Here is a 10,000-nt window from a genome sequence, read left to right as displayed (position 1 = left end):
TGATGGCATGCACTGCTCTCTCACTTGTGCATGTGCCTGGTGTACCCTTATCAGACGGGTAGTCATGATGGGTATACTGGGCTTTGTATATTTTACCCCAGTGTCACTTTGATGGCATGCACTGCTCTTTCACTCAATAGTAATATACAAACATACATATATACAAACATACATACATGCATGCATTTATATATAATATTTAATTACTTAATTTTTCATTTCAACTTTTTATTTGTTTTCCTTTTGTTCTTTTTAAAAATATCTTCAAATAAAATTTTTCCTTTATTATAATTATTATCAAATAATTAATTTATACAATGCATTAATTAGTTTTTTTCAGAAATGACCACAGAATGCTCCCCCCCACACACACACACATATATATCAACCACCCAATTTAATCAGATTTCTATTGACATTTTCTCAAATTTACAGGATTTTTTTTTGTTACCAATTTTAGACATCTCTCTCCCCTACCTTGCCCCTTCCTTTAACATTTTCTAGTCTCTTCCTCTCCTTCTCCACCTCTGTTAATCCCCTTATCTTCTTTTCTTCACTCCTAGATTAACTTCTTAAATATATTAAATATTTAAAAAAATCATTACATCTTTTAATTAGCGAAAGCAATTATTTATTCATAAAACTTTAAAATCCTTTAATCTTCCAATATATTTAATGGTTCGTTTACATAACTTATAAAAATCTAATGAGTCTTTCTGACTTAATTTATTTCTATCTTTAGTTGTTGACTTCACACAAGACACTTCGGCTCGGTGACAACAATGCCGCTTCTAGACTAACAATGGTAAATCTGAGACGACCCCAGAGAATGTATTCCTACACTCATATAGCCACATATGTATCATCATCATCCTCATCATCATCATTTAACCCTTTAGTGTTTAAACCGGCCACATCAGGCCAAAATTGTCTTCCTGTTTTATGCTCAAACTAGCCAGCTCTGACCTCTCACACCTACCCTACAAAGTCATTCTAGAAATAAACAGGGACATCACCAAAATCTCAGAGTTACAAGGTGCTGGACAACTAATTTAAAACAATGTGATTAAACAGGCTTTACATTTGACAGAGTAATCTGAATGCTAAAGGGTTAACGTCTGTTTACTCTGCTGGCATGGGTTTGGCAGTTCAACATGGAGCTGGCCAGGTAGAATACTGCACCCAGCTTCAATATCTGTTTCAGCAAGGTTTTTATGGCTACGTGCCCTTCTTAAATACCAATCATCCCAGCAGAGTGGACTGAGTGCTCTTTACCTGGCACCAGCACAAGCAAGGTCAGTTTTGACAAGGTTTTTACAGCTGGATGCCCTTCCAAATGCCAACCACTTTATAGTGTTGACTGGGTGCTTTTTATGTGGTACCAACACTGGCAGGGGTCACCAAGTAACTTGCAAGACAAAGATCCTTTGAGAGGAGAGGAGGCCATGGAGGAGGGGATCTTGTGTCAGATGATGAAAAATTAGAGAAAGAGAGTGAGAGACAGAAAGAGGTGTCTTGTTGTAGAGGAGGTACATGGTTACCCAGTCAGAGGGAGAGAGCAGGTGATTATTTTGAAGAACTCCTTCATTAGATACTACAGGTATTTCACTCTGTACAACAACAAATCCACAAAGAAGTGTGCTATTTTCTGCAACATTCAGAAGACAGCACACAGCATTGTGTATTCATTCTGAAACCAAGTGAAATGAGAATAAGATCTAATGAAGGACTTATTTAAACAAACACCTGAGGAAATGCATTTTATACCTTGAATGTTATAATAGTGATTACATAACATCTCATTAATGTATTAAAGGGGTAAAGATGTGTCGAAACAATTGCAGTGATTCTGAATAAAGAATATCATTCATTCCATTTCCTATTATTCATATATCTTTATATATAAAAGTGAAGTTGTGTGTGTGAGTGTCTGTCCCCTCCGATTTAGATTCCTAACTCCTCCCACATTTTGCGGTGCAGTTTAACCAAATTCGGGTATCTTATAGTCGTGATTCATATCGAGCCCGTCTGGCTATTAGCGCGCGTCTACGATGTGTCTACGATTTAAAAATAATTTAACATCATTTTTTATTCCATTTTAATGCATTAATTTTTCGTGTGTCGATGGCGGCGGAGTTGGCGTCCATGGTCAACACCTGCACTGTGTTTGCTTCTCCCCTTCTTCCCTCCCTCGTGAAGCTGTGGGGAAGGGAGTTTAAGGAAATCAACGTCGTTAAAGCGTGTCAAGGAGACCAGCGTTCTTTTAGAACAACGACTTCATGGCTTGAAGACACCAAAACAGAAATGGCTAAGAAGCCCGAATTGGCATCTATAAGGGAAGTAACTCTCTAAAATGATGTTATATAGTTATTTCCCTTACAAACCTGAGCAATGCCGGGCGATACTGCCTAGTTTATATATAAAGTGAAGTTTGTGTGTCTGTCTACTCCGATTTAGATTCCTAACTACTCCCACATTTTGCGGTGCAGTTTAACCAAAACTGTGTATCTTATAGTCATGATTCATATCGAGCCCTTCTGTGTATTAGCACGCGTCTACAATGAGTCTACGATTTTAAAAAAAATTTACCATAATTTTTTTTCCATTTTTAATGCATTTGTTTGCTATTTTTTGGCTATAACTCTCTAAAAATGCTTATGTAGTTATTTCCCTTACAAACCCGTGCAACGCCGGGCGATACTGCTAGTTTATATATAAGTGTGTGTATATATTTCTGTGTGTGTGTATGTATATATGCATGTATGAATGTATGTCATTATTCAGTTTTAGTTCAAGATTTCTTGCCAATTGAGAAAGACTTGGTTTCTAACCTAGATCCAAGAATCCTTCACTGGAATTTCAACAACATCAACAGGGTATTTTTGTAAATATGTGTGTATGTATGTATGTATGTATGCATGGATACATGCATGGATGTATGTATATATGTATGTATGTATGTGTGCATATTTGTTTGTATGTATGTATGTATGTATGTATGTATGTATGTATGTATGTATGTATGTGTGCATATTTGTATGTTTTGCCTTATATATGTATTCTCATACATATAGTTGCATATCTAGACATGCTCATATATATTTAAATGATAAACTTCTGGAAAGTCTTACAGATTTTTACAGTTCCAGTTATGGATTGGATCTGTACTCTTCGAATTAGCTTTCTCCTTTCTGGTTTTGAGAAGCCTAATTTCTCAAGATTGGTATTTAGGCAGTGTTTAGATATCCCAGGGCCCCAATAACTACAGGCATAAACTTGAACTTGTAATCTGGATAGAGTATGTGTGTGTGTGTATGTATGTGTGTGTGTGTGTGTATGTATGTATGTATGTATGTGTGTGTATGTATGTATGTATGTATGTTTATGTATGTATGTATGTATGTGTGTGTGTGTGTGTGTGTGTGTGTGTGTGTGTGTGTGTGTGTATAGACAGACAGACAGACAAATAGATATTTCTGTGTCTGAAAGGAAATGAGAGATTGCATGTATGCGTATACATCTGAGTGCCTCTGTACTTTAAGTGTGCATAAATGTGTGTATATATGTGGCTGTATGTGTGTGTATATCCGTGTGTGTGTGTGTGTGTGTGTGTGTGAATTTTCTTTTATGTATTTACGAATAGTGTGGAGGTTTTTCAACAGTAAATGTTATGCCTTTGATATCAAAGTTGTTGCAGTTAATTGTGGTGGTGGTGGTGGTGGTGGTGGTAGTTAAAGGAGAGAATACTATAAGTAGTTGTGCTGGTGGTAGTGGTACTGGTGATGGCGGTGGTGGTGGTGGCGGTGGTGGTGGTGGTGGTGGTGGTGGTGGCAGTGGTGGAAGTGGCTTCATGCTTACATCAGAGAGATGAATGGTATCTCTATGTAATTGGAGCCTGACCCAGCCAAGTCTCCCACCACCACCACCACCACCACTGCCACCATCCCTGCCAAACAATTACTGCAAGGTCAAGAGAGGCCCTGTCCACCTTCTGCTTGCCAACAAGGATGGGTGGAGGTGTGACCCAGGGTAATATATACCCTGGGTACACATGGCTAACAGAGAACAAAAGGTACTTCTTCATTAAGCGCTAACCCCACACAACAACCGAGATAAGTCGGCCAGCAGATAAAGCTGCTCCTAATACTGTTGTTGCTGTTTAACCCTCGGTTAATGCTGCAGCTCTTCCTGACCACACATATGAACTGAAGGGGTTCTAATTATGACCATCACATCGTTTTCAGACACAGTGTCCAACCGTTTAAGAGATTTGAAAGATCTGGCTGCTATTTCAAGTATGTAGTGGTGTATAACGATAGATGGGGATTTATATATATATATATATATATATATACTAGCATTATGACCCGTCATTGCCGGGTCAGAGTGCAAGTGCATGCATATATGTGTATATATATATGTGTACATATTACATGTACATCTACATATATACATCTACACATAAAATACAAAATACAAAGTTATATCTTGATATCGCTAGTGATAACAATACTCAAGATATATAACAGACTGGGATTGTAGGCCCGTCTCTTGCAATTTTGATCAATTGTATCTTGTCCTCCCTCTTGTATAGAAGTGTAGCTACAATCCAGCCTACCTCTACTTCTGGGGGGACATTTTTAATTTTTATCCGGGACGTCCTACGTCCTAGATATAAAGGTAAAAATAAAATATTTCCACTTTACAAGGTTCGAGTCAAGTACTCCCTTGCATACTCCGTTGACTTGAACCTTGCTTCTATTGTGGCGAATTTACTGCCTCTGGTTAGATATCTTTCATAGTCGCACCAAGACACTTTTCAATGGTGCTTTCCTCCAGGTGTTCAAATCTTTTTTTTTTTCTCTACATTGTATACTTTATAGACAATAGTCTTTTCTTTAATTTAATTTTTTATTTCGTTTGGTGGTGTTATCCTTGATTCACCGTCTTTGTCGGTGCTCAATCCAAAATAGGTTTGTATTTCTTCCATTTTAATTTTAATGAGTTCGCGCCCGCCGATGGCTGCAGCGAAATTCATTTTTGGACTTTCTTCTATCGAAGACATTCTAACAAAAATGCTTCCGTGTAAACAGTGAAAATATTGTCAATTTCCCCAAACAGGGACACAATTCAATTTTTAAACAAAAACCAAAGCTCCTTCTCCCAAAGGGGGAGGGTTACAGTTAACAATTATTTAACAAATGCAACACAACAACGTTTCCCTCACAAGGAACCAACAAACGTGATAACAATAGTTAAACAGTAATAATAATAACAACAAACCTAACGGTGAATCAAAAAGCAGTACGCAGTTGAAGCTATAGTTCTTTATGTATTTGAAATAAACCAACAGCAGTACTCAGAAGCGGCTGTTCGAGAAAACAAACATTACATACAGCCAAACTTCATATAGATACTTAATGCTAGCTAATTAGCACAAAATCTAATGTAAAAGCCGTAGTAAACGGTATGTGCACACCTCCATCTGGACTATTCCATTTCTGCACACTAATTTTATTTTTAATTTATTCCCATTCATGTGAAACCACTTATTCAAGTTCAAGTCATTGATGCAATTTTATACCAATTGCTATTTTTACTTTCGTTATGTTATGATTATATTATACTTTAGTTTGATAATAATTATTACTTACTACATATAATTCAATTGTTATTATTATCTCTAATTTTTATTGTTAAAGTGAAAGTATCTGACATAAAATAGAGAAATGTTTTTGTTTCACTTTTAACAGGTAATACTGAAATAGTGGAGAAGATATGATATTGCTGTGGGCTCGCCCTAGGCAAAAAGTTGACACTCCCTGGACCCTAAGTAAGGCATGTGTAAAATTTGAATGAAATTGGTTGTGTAGTTCTCAAGTTTTAGGGAAACACACAGACAGACAGACACACATTCTCAGTTTTATATATATAGATATATATATATAAAACAGGTGTATATAACAGAATATTATCATAATGCATTGGGTGTATATAGTAACAAGTGTAAAGTTGGAGAGGGTGTAGAATGGATAAGAGTTAAAGTACAGAGGATGCTTAAGCCTTTTGTTACCGTATTTCTGTTGAGATGCTCTGTGTTTTTTTTTTCAATTACTTTAAATATGAACAAAGAATTTCGTAAAATAACTTAATAGTTATCATTAAGCTAGTGTTAGGAACATTAATTGTGACTAATTTTTGATGGAAGATTTTAATTCAGAACATATGAAAACAAGACATTTGTACTAGAGAGCCAGAACCGGTTTCAGCTGGGTTGGGAACAAAAGGGTTAAAAGACAGAGCTAGTGTGTTGCCTTTGTTATTGCTGTTGGTGTTGTCATTTAGCCCTAGGTCAATCCTGATCCACTAAACCTACAACTGACGATGTTGCAGTCATGACTATCCAGCATTATTTTCAGTCACAGTCTACCTTGGAGTATTTAATACATCCTTCTGTTTTTAAAGGCACTATAAGAAAATTTAAGGGATATTTGGCTGCTATTTCTAATGTGTGTATAGTATCTAGAGTAGTGTTTCCCAATCATTTTTTTTACCTATGGACCCCTTTGAACCCTGTTTTACTCAACTGGTCCCTAAAAGCCATTCCATGTTTAAATCCAACTATATTTTTCAGGAATTCTCTTTCTCTTTTCTCTTTTTCTTGTTTCAGTCATTTGACTGCGGCCATGCTGGAGCACCACCTTTAGTTGAGCAAATCGACCCCGGGACTTATTCTTTTTGTAAGCCAGTACTTATTCTATCGGTCTCTTTTGCCGAACCGCTAAGTGACGGGGACATAACACACCAGCATCGTTGTCAAGCAATGCTAGGGGGACAAAAAAACAAAACACACACAAACAACATATATATATATATATATATATATATATACGACAGGCTTCTTCAGTTTCCGTCTACCAAATCCACTCACAAGGCATTGGTCGGCCCGGGGTTATAGCAGAAGACACTTGCCCAAGATGCCACGCAGTGGGATTGAACCCGGAACCATGTGGTTGGTTAGCAAGCTACTTACCACACAGCCACTCCTGTTAAAATATTTTTGGTGTATGGTAGAAGTATGACCAATTTATTTTGCACATAAATTTCACCAACAAAATCTCATATGGAATCCCAAGAGTCATGTGGACCTTGGTTGAGAACCGCTGATCGAGAGAAAGCCTCAAAGGAATGTTGCTTCTACAAGAGGTCGGGCAAAGAAGATCAAGTTTTCAAACTGTTTCACCTGATCTTTCTTCTTTGGGAGTAGTGTTAGGGTTTACTTTTGACCCCAGACAAATATACCAAACATAATGTTTTTATTCTTTTAATGGTTTCAGTCTTTTGACTGTGGCCATGCTGGGGCACCACCTTGAAGGGTTTTAGTTGAACAAATCAACCCCAGGATTTCTTTTTTTTAAAGCCTAGCACTTTTTCTATTGGTCTCTTTTGCCAAACTAACTTAATAATGACAAAATTATGTTATTAAATTCTAAATTATTTTAAAACGTAATTGAAACAAATGGAGTGTATTTCAGTAGAAATACGATAGGGAAAGGGTTAAGCGAGTGGAAATGCTGTAAACCTTGCTGTGAGCAAAATCTGGAATCTGTATAAACCTGGAGGCAGTTTTTGCTCCATCTCCTGATGAAATGGAACCAAACTCTTTGGTGTTTTAGATACTTTCATTTTACACAAAAAAATATAAATCCAACAGGATCTGAAATATTTAGCACAGGCCCTTAGAAATTGCAGGTTGGTTGAAGACCACTGGGAGTGGAGCACTCATTTCTTAGCTTTTGTTAAAGCAAGTCTCTAGAACCTGTTTCAATCCCAGGCTATGCCTTTTCCAATAATGGGCAGTGACTTGGTCAGCGAATCCTCTGCAATGGTCAACAATCAACAGTAAGATGACCAACTATGTATCCCACTATCCCAAAGTGTGTGTCCACGTGAACTTGTATTCCTACTGACATTCCAAACATGACTCACTGGTTGGAGCCAGCTCAAATGACCCTGGGTGAACATCAGCGGAAGTAGTATCAGAATAATGTCCTCCAAAGGTGACCTCCACACCCGATCTCAATGTCTGACCTCTGCAGCAAGAAATAGAGAAGTTGTCACTGTCCCCACACAAAGAAGACAGCGTGTTGAGAGGAAGGTGTAGGCTTACATGGTTGGAGTGGGGTTGGGTGTTGAGGGAGAGGGGAGGGGAAAGATCCTGTTGGATAGGTTTGCATGTAAAATGGAGATGACCTACCTAGTACTACTGCAGGTGGTTTAACAATGAAATACAAGGCAGGATGAGCACTAGAAAGGTGGTTGTTGTTGTTCTTGTGGTTAGTGTGCAGTTGTAAATGTTTATAGCTTAAAAGAGACGGTGGTGAAGAAAAATGAAAGGGAGTGGGTGAGGAGTGATGGCCAAGGGTGAAGCGGCAAGAGGAAGGGACACAAAGGTGAGGTAGATCTGAGTGAAAGTGTCAGAGGGAGAAACGAGAGTAAGGAGGTTATGAGGAGTGGGTAGGGGGATGGGGAAAGAAATGGGGGGGAGCACTGTTGAGTTTTCCCCATCCACCTCCTGCTCCCCAGCCTGCACCCTTTGCTTTTGCAGGGGAAACATCTAAGGGTAGGGTGGGGGTAAGTGTTGAAGTTGTAACTAATTAGCAATGATAATGAATATAATTTTTTATGGATGGGGTGGGGTGGGGGCATCGTGTCACTTTGTCGTCTGAGTTAATTTCTGAATGAATAGAGGGTTAATTAGCGATGACTTAGGGTTAATCAACCATAAAATGGGGGTTAATTAACTAAAACGTAAAGTTAATCATCATTAATGGGATTATTCAACCATTATATGGGGCTAATTAACTACAACTTGAATTAGCCGTAACAACAAAACCCTGCAAAACATTATCCCCTAATATGCATCCCTATTCTCTATATATACCTACTACGTATTAAACCCTAATTACATCTGAGCACATTTCTATTAAAGGCACAAGGCCTGGAATTTTGTGGGAAGGGTCAATTACACTGACCCCCGTACATAACTGGTATTTATTTGATCAATCCACAAAGGATAAAAGGCAAAACTGGTCTTGGCAGAATTTGAACTTAGAGTGTAAAGATGGCCAAAATGCTGCTAAACAATTTTGTCCTGCATGCTATCAACTCTGCCAGCTTGCTACCTTGATGATGATGATGATGATGATGATAATAATGATGATGATGATGATGATGATGATGATGATGATGCAGTACTATGCAGCAGCTCTCATGGCTTCTGATCTTAACTGATTGGAAGTGTTATCATGTACATTGATTTGTCTTGGTATAAAAGATGGGCTACAGCAAATATTCTGCTCAATACCACAGATTTGCTTGTCAGTTGTTTGACCTTAACCAGTCGAGCATGTCCCTTCATGGCTGGCAATATGTGCATCTCTGGTCATGAGCAGAAGTAGTGGGGGAGCATCATAGCCATGTGTTGAGAGGGAATCTTTGGGGTTTGAATAATTCACCTCTGGAAACACGGGTGTTTCATTCATTATCCTTAAACAACTCTTATTCAAAGACCATTGAATGGGGTGGGCTACTCAACCAGAAGAAAATTCTAACTGGGCCCCACCCGCAAGGTCATGCGCTGTTTATCTTGATATGAGATCACAATGACGCACACATATGGTTGTGATGCATGTGCCTGGTGTACCCTTATCAGTTGAGTAATCATGATGGGTATACTGGGCTTTGTATATTTTACCCCAGTGTCACTTTGATGACATGCACTGCTCTTTCATTTCATCATCATCATCATCATCGTTTAACGTCCGCTTTCCATGCTAGCATGGGTTGGACGGTTCAACTGGGGTCTGGCGAACCAGATGGCTGCACCAGGCCCAGTCTGATCTGGCAGTGTTTCTACAGCTGGATGCCCTTCCTAACACCAACCACTCCGAGGGTGTAGTGGGTGATTTTATGTGCCACCGACACAGGTGCCAGACGA

General features: G+C 38.4%; 1 protein-coding gene across 2 annotated transcripts in view; it reads right to left on the bottom strand.

Annotated features, from left to right (window-relative positions):
* Nucleotides 1–10,000, bottom strand: part of LOC115224784 — a 222,098-nt gene that overhangs the window by 90,365 nt on the left and 121,733 nt on the right. The window lies entirely within an intron of this gene.

Source organism: Octopus sinensis, linkage group LG26 (assembly GCF_006345805.1).
Source record: "Octopus sinensis linkage group LG26, ASM634580v1, whole genome shotgun sequence".
Taxonomy (NCBI): domain Eukaryota; kingdom Metazoa; phylum Mollusca; class Cephalopoda; order Octopoda; family Octopodidae; genus Octopus; species Octopus sinensis.
Note: the sequence above shows the minus strand (reverse complement) of the source record. Positions and strands in the feature narration are given on the sequence as shown.